Consider the following 14,275-nt stretch of genomic DNA (forward strand, 5'->3'; position numbering starts at 1 on the left):
TGAAGAGACATGCAGATAAAAAAAGAAGAACTCCTCCGGTCTTTGCCCCTGGTGACAGAGTGTGGCTCTCTGCCAAATACATCCGGTTTCGGGTCCCCAGCTACAAACTGGGTCCGCGTTACCTCGGGCCTTTTAGAATCAAAAGCCAAATTAACGCTGTCTCTTACAAACTCCATCTTTCTCCCTCTCTCCGTATTCCTAACTCCTTTCATGTATCCCTTCTCAAACCCCTCATACTTAACCGATTTTCCCCCAAGGTCACCGTTCCTGCTCCTGTCTCTGGGTCCTCTGACGTCTTCTCGGTAAAAGAGATCCTCGCCTCCAAGGTCGTCAGAGGTAAAAAAATGTTTCTTGTTGACTGGGAGAATTGTGGTCCCGAAGAGAGGTCATGGGAGCCCGAGTCCAATATCCTCGACAAGGAGCTCATCCACAGGTTTCTGGGTACCAAAAAGAGGGGGAGACCAAAGGGGGGGTACTGTAACGCTGAGCGCTCCGGTCCCTGCTTCTGGACCGGAGCGCTCGCGGCGTTCGTTCCAGATCTACTCACCTGTGCCCGCTCCGGCTCCCTCCTCCGCTCCCCGCTCACGTGGTTCCCGGCGCGTGCGCGCCGGTTGTTTGAAATTTAAGGGGCCTGTGCACCAGTAATTGGTGCCTGGTCCAAACCTCCCTTCCTGTTTCCTGTTTCCTGTGACCTGTTTCCTGTTTCTTATATAAACCCACTCCCCCTTCCTGTCCTTGCCGGATCTTGTTGCCTTAGTGCCCTGAGAAAGCGATTTGTGTTTTACCCAGCCTGTGTATCTGACCTTCTGCCGTTGCCTCTGACTTCGAACCTTTGCCGCCTGCCCTGACCTTCTGCTACGTCTGACCTTGCCTTTGCCTTGTCCTACTGTACCACGCCTGTCTCAGCTGTCATTGAGGTTGAGCCGTTACCGGGGGACACGACCTGGTTGCTGCCGCCGCAGCAAGTCCATCCCGCCTTGCGGCGGGCTCTGGTGAAAACCGGTAGCAACTTAGAACCGGTCCTCTAGTACGGTCCATGCCAATCCCTCACTGACACAGAGGATCCACCCCTAGTGCCTTCACCTGCCGCCAGTCCGGACCCTGACAGTCCCCTTCATCATATACTGTATACAGTATGTACCAGCACGGGGTTACATTGGAAATTCTGTTTCTTAAAGCTCTATGGGACTCCTGTGCTGAGATTGTCGTGCTTGTGTCTTTCTCTCCTAGTTGTAATCTAGTGTTGTCTCTGTGTCTCATGGGCTTGCAATGGAGACTGCAAGTGGCACACATTATGCGGACACAGTCCATTTCTATTACCATTGGAAAACATGTCCTAAGAAATGCCATGCAGCCATTCTGAAGTGTGTGTAGAAGGAAGTGACTGCAGGAGATCAGGAGCACTAAGATCATGCACCAAAATGATGAGAAAAATGTAAAAACAAGTATTTTATTACAATGACAAAGGAAATTACTGTGACAAACAGTACTTACAAACTAATTGTCATTCATTAAGGGTTTACATCTACTTTAATTATGGAAAATGTTCTGGAGAATCTAAAAGTGATATTCTGAAATGGACATTCTAAAAAGTACAGAAGGAAAAATAATGATGGAGGGATCCTGCTGATAAAGTTTTCTGGAGACATAGGACACCAACAACTAACTTGGCTCATCAGCTTTTGCCAAGTTAAATTTTACTTTTGGGTGGACTGGCGCTTTGAAATTTTGGTCAGATTTTTACCAAAAACCTATTGATATGTTTAATGAGTTGCATTAGCAATTTATAGGGAGTGGCTTCAAAAAAATTAACTGGATGGGGTGGCATTACCAATTTTTAGACCAGGAAGTAAAAACCCTCTAAGCACTTATCTGCTTCATGAATTTACTAGATATAGTATAGAAACATAAAAAGGGATGCCAGAAAAAAACTGAGAAGTCCATTGAGTCTGCCCATTTTTATTTATTTTTGTTATAGGTGGGGGCAGAGGCCATTTTCTTTGTTGTTAATGTATACTGGTGAGTGGACATACTGGATGCCTTTGCTGTAATACCATTGGCTGGGCTTCCATTATGCCCCCAAGTACCTTTTGGAAGGGATGGGCCACCTCCAGGCTCACCTGCCCCCTATCTATCCATTAGCTTGCATGTGCTTCCACTGTGAAGACTCTCATAAATTCACTAGAGTTAGGACTGCAGGTAATACAGGGAGCCGTGGAGTGGCCCTGCAGCTTACACATGTGTGCTAACTAAACCCCTGTTTTGACGCAAACTGTTAGACAGGTTAATTTGGTTGGTAAGCAAACTGGTTAGCAAATTGAACTGGGAATTTTGTATTTTTGTTTGTCTCATGTGCGTTGCCCTTCCATGTGTTCTTTGCTATGAAGGCCAGTTATAGGTGGGGGCAGAGGCCATTTTCTTTGTTATTAAACAGAACAGGACCCAGTACAGAACCTTGTGGTACACCACTACTGACTGGTCTCTGTTCTAAATGAAACCCCATTTACAACCACACTGGTATCTATCCTTTAGCCAACTGCATATCCACTGAACCACTCAAGGATTAACAACTAGCTTGTACAACTTCTTTTGTATTAGATCATTATGTGGAACTGTATCAAATGCCTTACTAAAATCAATATATGCCAAGTCCACAGGACCACCCTGGTCCAAAACATTGGTAATATACTCAAAAAATTAGATTAGTATGATCTGCCCCCAGTAAAGCAATGCTGCTTTGAGTCCAGCAAGTTGTGTATTTTTAACTGATCAATAATCCTTTGTTTCAGGAGTGATTCCAGTAACTTGATAACAACTGATGTTAAACTCACTGGCCTGTAATTAACAGCTTCTACCTTGTTGTCCTTCTTGTGGATAGGTACAATATTAGCTGTCTGCCAGTCACATGGATCCTTCAATGGTCCAACAATTATATCTCAAATTTCTCCTAGAAATCTGGGATCAATAACATCAGGGCCCATTGCTTTTTTAAAAGAGAAGTATGGTTTTAGTTTTTTTTTTGGGGAATTATACTTACCGATGTAGCATTGGTCCCCTGGCACCTCTGCACTGAGAACTGACTGATCGAACACCACCGGTTGCTCAGCTCTGACAGATCCCTGAGCAGGGAGCTGTTGACTATCAGTCGGAATTTTTCCACTCTGCCCTCTCCTCACTCACTGGAGCTCTGGGCTGTGGGGGGGCGGGGAGAGGCTGCCTCAGGCTCTCAGCGGATGACTGAGAGGCTGAGACGGGTGTCGGTCCAGGCACCTGGTGGATGCCGACTCCATGGTCGTGATGACATGGTGCCTGGACTGACTTTTGTGACATCAGCAGAGAGTGGACTTTAGCCCGCTCTCTGCTGAAAACGGGTCACAGGAGTGCAGAGTGAACTGCACTTCTGGGATCCATTGGAGAAGTACAGCCAATCAGGCTTTGGCTGTACATCTCATTTAAGCTTTAACTGAGCCAGTTCCACTGCTACCTCTGTTTCCAAATATCCTAAAAATGAACCGGCATTACTAGAACCAATATGATTCCGCAACATGTTATTGTGAGTGCAATTTATTTCTTAGAAGACTGTAAGAAATGTGTTCATTCGACAAAAAATTGTCATCGTGTTCCTTTGAATTTTTATGTCACTGTGGTCAAAAACAAATGTCGATTTGACCCCACTAACGTATTAGAAAATCAAACTAATTTTAAACTGAAGAGTTTTGAAAGAAATTCTACTAGTGTATGGCTAACCTAAAGTGTTACTAAACCCAGGACCATGCATTCACTATACCTGGTCTCCCACAGTACATAGAACATGGAAATGCAATTATTTTAGTAATTATAAACTGCTAAATACCTTTTCTCATCAGCAGTTAAAGCAGTCTTGTGACTTCTATGAGTGTCTGGTTAAAGCTTGTAGGATGAGTTTTCATTCTCCCATGATTGTCCTTTGAGAATGCAGGACCCCTGACCCTCTATTTGGACAGTTCTGATTGGCCTTGTGCTGATCACACACACTCCCCCAAGAAAAATAAAAACTCTCTAGCAATGCACACGAAACTGAGCATGTGCAGTCTGTTCCCTGGCTCTATAAATATCAGGACATATATTGGAGTCAGTGGAAGAAGGAGATGATCAGAGAAGACAAGATCTAACAGCCTTTATACACAATGCAGAGGATTAACCCTTTTGGTATTTTTGGGAATAACATGGTGTGAGTGGTATTCTGCCAGTCACAGGCTGTGACACACCACTCCAGCCTGTGTCTTAGAAAAAGTGGGAGGTGAAGCAACCATTAATTGACATGTAAAATCCCACCCCCATTGTGTTTAACCGGTTAGTGGGCATGGAGGAGGAGGGAGGGAGTGGACTGTCGTTACCACTGTGTATACACCCACATGTGTGACTCTATAGTCATATGGGCAGCTCAGATGTGATAGGGAGCAAATTCTCAGCACAGAAACTCACTAAAAATTGAGCATGTGCAGAGTTGCCACCACAGCTGCAAAATCCCTAGCTGAATTGGGGGCATGAAAAGAAGCAGGAGATAGAGAGTAGCAGAATCAACCAGGATGTGGGTTTATTGACACTGAAAGACTTGTCCATCAGGCATAAAAGTCTAATGGGAGTTTTCCTCTCAGCCTAGTTTTGGTGCACTTGTCCTGTGCAATCTTGTCTTCATTGCATGCACAGCAGTTAGTTTTACCATATTTATGCTACCATATAGGTATCAGGAAAATAAAAAAAAAAAAATTATACCTACCGAATGTTTTTTTTGTGAGTAAAATCCCTCTGATAAAACATTTTTTTTAATGTAAAAATAGCAAAAAACACATGGAAATGAAAACATTGCATGCTTTTGTAGCCTTGTATATACCTTACAAGAGAGAAGAAGCTGCAGTCTAACTGTGCTGTTGCTGTTCTGTGTTTGTATCTTCAAAAGACTTCTACACAGATACAGCCAGTGTTATTTCTGCCCCCATCCATGAAAGAGACTCTGAGAAAAATCGTGGAGGATTGTAGGAAGTGTAGTTTACAAAAGAGCCTGAGCTGGGACCACAGATTGCCTGTAAAATTCCAATTCCAATTAGAGAGGCTCTAAAGAGGATTGCCTGCAAACCCTTTCTTGGTTGAAAGAAGAGGATGGTTCTCTTTCTGCAGGGAGACCAACTCTGATACAGACCACCTGTGTGCAGCGAGAGTAGTAAGCAGGACATTTTTATCTGGAAGCAAGAGAAGTATAGAAGATACTATCATTGAGCCTTGGATTGTGACCTGGACTTTGTGGACCCAACTGTCCAATAAAGAGACACACGCTGTGTATACCACCAAAGAGAAAGAGGGGAAGCTCCTATGTGCCTGGCACTGGGATGGAAAGCTTTTGCTTACACAGGACTGGTGAGCAGTTGCTGGCCCACCTTACACTGCAGCTTAACAGAAGGACAGACCCAGGGGCTGACTGGCAACTTTCGGCCCAGGGGGCAAGTACAAACCAGAGGCCTATGGTGCAGCGACTCGGCCTACCTCCCACTCTCCATCTTCCTGGCCTCCTCCTGACCCCCATTCCAGGCTAAAGCTCAACTCCAGGTACTCTACTCACCGGCCGAATCCAGGTTCCCAACCTGGTCAGCAGGGGGCAGTTGGTCAGGGCTGCCTGGGGGAGGAGAGTCTCCAGTGGAGCATGGAACCAACCTCTGCTCAGATACGGTTTACACCATCCATGCTGGGGGGCAGGGCTGCTGATAGAAATCGCGGGGCCCCTCACAGACTACCTGACAGGGCCCCCAAGAAAATATTAAAGCTATATTTAGCTAAAAATACAATAAAATCATTATTAGCAGAAACAAATACAACATAACTAACTGAATTCAAGCTAAATCTAAAAGAAAAAACTGAGTTAATAAATAAAAATGAAGATGAGATGAAAAAAATATAAAGGCTGGGCAGTTAGAGCTCTGGATCAGAGAGACAGAGGGAGAGAAACAAAAGGTACAGAGATAACAAACTCAGGAGCATAGCTAACATTAGAGCCAGGGCTGGGAGGGGGGCCCACACAGGGAGGAGGATTAGTGAGGGACAACTGTCTCTTTCTCAGAAGATAAAAGCTGGCAGCAGGGAGAGACCAGCTTTCAGCTGCTGAAGGAAGAGTTCATCACTAAGCCCCCTCCCTGTTTGGGCCTCCTACTAAATCCAAAGGGGGGCACACAGAAAATGCTGAGGGTAAGCTAGCTGTTTTGAAATTGCACTGGGGTGGCTCTGAAATAAATTGCCGCCAGTGCTATCCCTACCCCATTTTAAAGCAGTGGTGATGGGAACTCAGGCCTCATATACATGGAGGCTAAAAATAAGCTGGGCATAAAATGTCTGCACCTGAGGAGCTACAGGTGTCACCATATACAGCCTTCTATACAAGTTAATGTTCTCTTGATAAAAGCTGATGCTTCAGATACTGTATATAGATGTTGCAGTTCATCTCACTGCTCCTCTCTGAACTCTCTTCTGTTCTCTGTCTCTTTCTTTCTCTCTTCCCTCCCTCATTCATTCTGTTCCTCTTTCTTATTCCCTCCCTTATTTGTTCACTCTGTTCCTCTTTCTTTCTTTCGTTATCTCATCCTTTCCTCTCTCTTCATATATCTTTCTGCTCTCTCTTTTTCCCTTTCTGTCCATCTCTCTCTCTCTCTATATATATTCTCTATCTCTCTCTCTGCTGTATCTCTATCTTTTCAGTCTCTCTCTCTCTATCTATCTTTATTCTGTATTATATAATCTTTATCTCTCTGTCTCTTTCTTTATCTTCATCTCTGCCCCTCTCTCTTTCTCTCATCTCTTTATCTCTCTCTCTCTGCCCCTCTCTTTCTCCCTACCTCTCTGCTTCTTTCTCCATCTTTATCTTATATTATATTTATCTATCTGTCTCTCTCCGCCCCTCCAGCTGTAATTTTTTTCTATATCTTGTTTTCTCTATCTGTGGCTTTCAGAGTCTCTTTCCCCTTCCATCTCTCTCTCTCTCCTTCTTTCTCCATTTCTCTCTCTTTCTCTGTCTGTCTCTCTCCATCTCTTTCTTTCCATCTCTCTTTCTCTGTCTCTCCATCTCTCTCCCCATCTACATATCTATCTCTCTTCTCCTCTCAGTCTCTCTCTCCCCATCTCTCTCTCTCTCTGTCTGGGATTGGAGTTTTTAGATAAAGTGAAAGCAGTGATTTTTAGGACAGTGTTGCAATGCTTCCCACCTCTGGCAGAGAGAACCCTCTTTCTTCATTCATTACATATTGAATTCCTGATACTTTCCCTTGTAACAGAAGTGACAGGATGCATTCAATGACACTGCTATATGGGTAGTTAGCATTTTATTTGCAACCTGAAAAAAAACGTTTCTGTTTTCAGACAGCTTGATTGAAAAGCACACATGTCAAAGCATAACTTTTTTCTATTTACTATAGAAGCCTTTAGGCTGACTTGGGAAATAATAACAGGCAAACACATATTTAGGTACAGCAATCCTGCAAATGTTCACAAAGTTAAACAAATAAAGAGACAATCTGGACTTTCCTTCCTTTATAGCCCTGCCTGACTTTATGTGAAATAAATGTGTCTTCAGACAGTCAGACACACCTGTTCTGCTGTGTTAGGCACTGGCAGCCCCGTCATCACCAACCTCCTCAGTTCCTGCAGTGCTGCTTCCTGTGGAGAAATGTCGGCAGTGCTTCCTCTCCACCTCACAGCTTCCACGGGGAGGAGAGCTGAGTGCTGTGAGCAGGGGAAGATAGATCACTCCGCCAGGGCAGGCAATATGCAGAGAATCCTATGCAGGGCAGACACTGAATTGACATGCGCCCGAAATAGGAGAAGTAGTCCCTCCCACACAGTAACAGAACATCACTGCAGAGGGGCCCAGAAAAAGGAAAAACTCACCCAGCTAAGTCATTAGGAGGGGGTGCTGCCTGGTTTTAATTCAGAAAGGCTTTTTTTTACTCTGCACTTTGTGTTTGATTTTTAGATTGCCCGGGCCCCTCTGCTGAGCTGAGGACTCAGGGCCCGGTACAACAGGGCTGGTTGTACTGGCTTATCAGCGGCCCTGCTGGGGGGGAGGCCTGCGCTCGTTCTGTCCTTGTCTTCATCCCGCACTCAGTAGGTCAGTGGCGGGGACTTTTTACTTCTCTTCACCAGTAATCCTTTAGGCATGTCTGTGGCAGAAGCGGTGCAGCCTTTTTACGGGACATCAGAGCGGCCCAGGTGGCAATTGCCCCCCTGCCCCCTTGCCCCCTTGCCCAGTCCTCCCCTGAACAGACCTGCCAGCTAGGAACACATTTTACTTTCGCATGCACCAACTCCTAAAGGGAAACTACCTAAAGAGCTCCAACACAAGGTTTTGCGTCCCAACGAGGTGACCAACAGAAGTTTTAGTACCTGCGGGCTACTGACTGTTGACTGTTGCTGTGATAACCACCTATAGGTCCTCTCATCCCTTCTTACCCAGACCTTCCTGTTAGGTTAAGGAAAGAAGTGGATTATTAAGTGTTCACTTTATTACTATTACTATAACATATATTACTGTTTACTAATATTTGATTGTTACCTGCTTTGTTATAATCTTTGATGGTAAACCCATTTCTGTATTACCTTCTTTCCTGATAAACCCCAATAGAATATTTTCTTGCTCACACCAATTACAATATAATTGACTGATACTTAAAAGGGTCTATGTCATTTTATGGTGTATATGTGCTGCTGTTTTTAGGTATTTTTAAGCACAGGTGTCTGTATCTCTATCCTCAGCCCAGCCAGGTGTGTCAGAGAGTACAGAGTGGTGGGCACAAGAACAGAGGACCTGACGCATAAAGCAGCATCTGCGGGGATAAGTGATACACTTTTTTGTAAATTGATGTTTGAGAAAATCTTGAGAGAAAACACCACCACCACACCCCTCCAATATTATAAGAAAAAAGTTATGTACGCTGGCAACACAAGTTGCTTATCAGCCAATCACATGGCAGTATCTCATTGCATTTAGGCATCTAGATGTGGTAAAGACGACTTGGTGAGGTTCAAACTGAGCATCAGAATAGGTAAGAAAGAGGATTAAGGGGACTTTGAATGTGGCATGGATGTTGGTTCCAGACGGGCTGAGTATTTTAAAAAACTGCTGATCTACTGGAATTTTCACGAACAATCATCTCTCGGGTTTACAGAGAATGGTCCAGAAAAAGAGAAAATGTCCAGTGATCGGCAGTTGTGTGAATGAAAATGCCTTGTTGATGTCAGAGGAGAATGGGCAGACTGGTTTGAGATGACAGAAAGGCAACAGTAACTCAAATAACCACGTGTTACAAACAAGGTATACAGAATACCATCTCTGAATACACAACACATTGACCCTTGAAGCAGATGGGCTATAGCAGCAGAACACCACACCAGGTACCACTCCTGTCAGAACAAAAAACAGGCTAGAATTTGCACAGGCTCACCCAACTTGGACAATAGAAGATTGGAAAAACGTTGCCTGGTCTGATGAGTCTCGATTTCAGCTGTGACATTCAGATGGTAGGGTCAGAAATGTGCATAAGCAACATGAAAGCATTGATCCATCCTGCCTTGTATCAACGGTTCAGGTTGGTGGTAGTATGGGGGATTTTTTCTTGGCACACTTTGGGCCCCTTAGTACCAATTGAGCATCATTTAAATGTCACGGCTAGGGATGGGTGAACAGTTCGGCTCAAGCATTAATTTGGGTCGAACATTGGCTGTTTACCAGTTTGACAAACACCCGAAGTATTGGGGCGTTCCACTGTTTGTTCGGCCTGCCGAATGACCACAAAGCACTGTACAGTACATTGGAAGCCCTGATTGGCTGAAGCAATAAAAGCCATGCTCAATTAAGGAACAGAGCATTGTCAGAGCCATGATTGGAGAAAGTAATGATGACTCTATCCAATCATGGCTCATTGCTCTTCGTAATAAATATAAATAAGCTGCGCTAATGAGAACTGATAGGTGTATGCACTACACCAATCACGATGACGTGGAAATCACCCAAATATAACAATACTAAGCATTGTCGGAAAGCTTCTATATTCGCCACGTGTGCCATCACCAGTAGTTGGATGGACTCTTACCAGATGTCAGAAATTGAGGAAATATGAATGGACTTTATAGGCACAGATATGGGTGAAGTAAAAACTTTTTTATTGATTGACATATAAAAACAAAAAGAGGAAACCCCTTACCAAAATCCATTGACTGTATTATGGAGGTATATATGGCCACAATGATGGTACAAGACGGTACATTGTGCAAGGTGGCCAAGCCTCCTTGCTAACCACAATGAGGCTTGGACTCGAGCTATTCAGCCATTTTAAATTTGGAAAAGAAGCTAGGTTTTCCTCCGGTCGTTCTGCCATCTTAGATCCAGAAAGAGGCTTGGCTATCTTTCGGCCCTTCAGCCATTTTAGATTCAGAAAGAGGCCTGGCTATCTGTTGGCTGCTCGGCCATTTTATAATCAGAATGAGGCTTGGCACACAATGTTGGTCATCTTTGGAACCACACCGAGAGGGTTGTTTGATTGGCAATTAGGGTGTCACTTCCCCCATTGAAATGGCATTTATTTGGCATGGGGACCTGAAGTGCAGTAATGCCCCCAATGATGTCAACAATAACGAAATGCGTTGTGGCGAGCTAACGCTAGTGACATCACCATGCTTGCATGCAATCTCTGGAATATCTGGATTAATTTACTGATAAGTTTTGTATACACAACGCTGTTTCTATGATCTTCATGTGAGTAGCCTTGCACTTTATTCTGGTAAGAGTCCCTTCAACTACTGGTGATGGCCCACGTGGTGAATATAGAAGCTTTCTGACACTCCTCATTACCCAGCTGTGGATGTCACTCTTGATTGGTACTTTTCTTTTAATCTAAGCACATTTTAAACAGACTTATAATTTATATTATTTTTTCACGTAAGTTTTCCACTCTATTAATGTGGTTTACATTATCATTAGCGTGCCAGAATTTTGTTTATTTTGTTAAATGCACAGTGTGTCTGACTGTCTCTGCCAGTGGCTTTCACGTTTTTCCATTTTTTTAATTAAAAGTCCTTGCATGTATCAATCTGTGATCTTGTAGTAGAAGCAGTTAAAAGTAGGGTTCTTTCTTTAGAGCAATAAGAGCATAGTCCCTTCACAAGGAAGTAGATAAACTAAGCTCTTCGGGACACTCGTCAATGTCCCCTTTAGCAAGCACACAGCTCATCTTCTAGCACAAGATGGTTGACAGCAGCCCAAAAGTCTCTAAGATCTCTCAGAAGTCTGTGCTCACAAAATGTTCAGAGAAAGTGGGTTGCCATCCAACTTCCTAACTTCCAAGTGCCACCTTTCTCTAGTGATACCAGGCTAGATCTTCAGAAGACAGCCCCTCACTCAGCTCTCAGCAGCTTCAGCATCCAGGCCCTCAGGTTGCCCACCTGAGGCCTCTCCATAAGCAAGCAAATGGCAGCACTGCCCTGGAGGGCAGCAAGCCCTCAAGGCTGGACTGATCATCCCTGGGAAATAACCCAGAACCTTGTGTGCTCAGAGAATTTATACAGTCACCCAGCATGCCATCAAGGCCCAGCTCCCTGGGATTGGCAAGGGCTGTATAAATATTCATGCTGCCATCTGCAAAGCTTCACATCAATGATCGAGAACGTTCTCACAGCTTTTCTGGACAGCAGAGGGAGTAAGCAGACTAGCAGAAGCAGAGAACACAGAGCAGACCTAACTTATCATTAGCAGCCACACTGGATACAGTGAGGCAAGCCAAATAAACCTAAACCAAAGCACACACGGCCCTACTAAACACAGTGAGACAGCATTAAATCTAATCCTAGCACCCATCTAGGATAATGCTACATATACTTGCAGTAAGATAGCCCTTTGATGTATTTTTATAGATTTTATTGCAGAGGTTTGAGACGGGAAGGTGAAATACCTAAATGCTTTTAGCATCTCTAATTTTACAGTCTCTGAATAGGACAACAAGATAGCCTCCCATAAAACAATGGTTATTGCGTCTTCTTCTGCCTGTGAAAGTTTTTGTACTTACTCCAGTGTCCTACAAAAGAACAGCTTGGTTAAGGTCTTTCCAGATAAAACAGCTTTTTTCAGGCACTCATCCCACAGAGGACCGAGTTTAAAGCACAAGCAACATACACTATATTGTCAAAAGTATTGAGACACCTACCTTTACACGCACATGAACTTTAATGGCATCCCAGTCTTAGTCTGTATGGTTTAATATTGAGTTGGGCCACCCTTTGCAGCTTTGACAGATGCAACTCTTCTGGGAAGGCTGTCCACAAGATTTAGGAGTGTGTCTATGGGAATGTTTGACCATTCTTCCAGAAGCGCATTTGTGAGGTCAGGCACTGATGTTGGATGAGAAGTCCTGGTTTGTAGTCTGCGCTCTAATTCATACCAAAGGTGTTCTATTGGGTTGAGGTCAGGACTCCTCCTCCCTAAACCCACTCATCCATGTCTTAAGCACTTTACCACTAGAGCATTTTGCTGTCTTACGTCTGGGCCACTTTTTGTGATTCAGCACTGTGCGACTTTAACTGACAATTGCGCGGTCATGCGACGCCGTACCCAAACTAAATTTACGTCCTTTTTTTCCCACAAACAGAGCTTTCTTTTGGTGGTATTTGATCACCTGTGCGATTTTTACTTTTTGCGCTGTAAACAAAAAAAGAGCGTTTATTTTGAAAAAATAACAATATTTTTAACATTTTTTTATATGAAATTCCCCCCAAAAAAGATGTAAAAACCAATTTTTTTTTAAATATTTGGCCAATTTGTTTTCTGCTACCCATGTTTGGTAAAAAAAATCACAATAAGCGTATTTTGATTGGTTTGCGCAAAAGTTATTGCGTTTACTAACTAAGGGAAAGATTTATGTCATTTTTGGTGGGTTTTTTTAACGCGTAATGGCGGCGATCTGCGTTTTTTTTTGCGGGACTGCGACATTGCGGCGGACAGATCGGACCCTTGACTGACATTTTTGACACTTTTGGGGGTACCAGTGACATTACTGCAGTAATCAGTGCTATATATATGCACTGTTACTGTAAAAATTACACTGGCAGGGAAGGGGTTAATTTTATTGGAGAGGGAGGGGTTAATGTATGCCTGGTGCTTACTAACGTGTGGGGGGGGGGAGGTGACTGTGTGACACAGGGACGGATCCAGGGTTCAGCTATGCTGAACCCTGAAATCTGACCCTGCCTGTCACTTAGGAGATCCGCGGCGCTCTGTTTACACAGGCGGGCGGATCTCCAAACTAGATTCCCCGACGATCAGGAAAGAGCGGCGGCGATCGCCGCCGCTCCTCCCCTGGCCCGACTCCTGCTGTAACTGAAAACAGCGGGAGCGAGCCTCCGGCGTCGCACGCGCGCCGCCGAGAGAGGGGAATGTCTGGTGATGTAGACCTACGTCGCCAGACGATAACGAGCCACTGTGCTGCAGTAGCAGCACAGTGACCAGTGGTAAAGCGGTTAATGAAGCTTGTGCACTGGTCCAAATAATTTGGTGGAGGGGGAAATATGGTGTGGGCTTGTTTTTCAGGGGTTGGGCTTGATCCCTTAGTTCCAGTGAAGGGAAAGCTTAACACATCAGTATACATACAATAGACATTTTTGACAATTCCATGCTCCTTACTTTGTGGGAACAGTGTGGGAATGGCCCTTTCCTATTCCAACATGACTGCACACCATTGCCCAAAGCAGGGTCCATAAAGACACAAGTGAGCAAGTTTGGGGTGGAGGAACTTGACTGGCCTGCATATAGACACACTCCTAAACCTTGTGGACAGCCTTCCCAGAATAGTTGAAGCTGTTATAGCTGCAAGGGGTGAACCAAATTAATATTGAACCCTACTGACTAAGACTGGGATGCCATTAAAGTTCATGCGCCTATAAAGGCAGGCATCCCAATACTTTTGACAACATAGTGTACTACTTACCATAGACTCTTTCGTAATGTTGCTCAACATGTTTGGTAATGTTTGGGCCAGCACAGTATTGAAAAGCTTATCAAGGAGTGGGCATCCAGCCATGTACATACAGTACATGACACAACAACATGGGGCCTAATAGATTCTGGCAAATTATATAACATGCAAAAGTCTAGAGTTTAACAAGCTACTGTGGCCAAAGTTCTACTGTATGTTTAAACATAACTCCAAGCATACATCTTTAAAAAGTAACTCCAAGCAGACATGGGGCATAGAATTGCAGAATAATATCC

This window comes from Pelophylax lessonae, assembly GCF_965119305.1.
Source record: "Pelophylax lessonae genome assembly, chromosome: 3".
Taxonomy (NCBI): domain Eukaryota; kingdom Metazoa; phylum Chordata; class Amphibia; order Anura; family Ranidae; genus Pelophylax; species Pelophylax lessonae.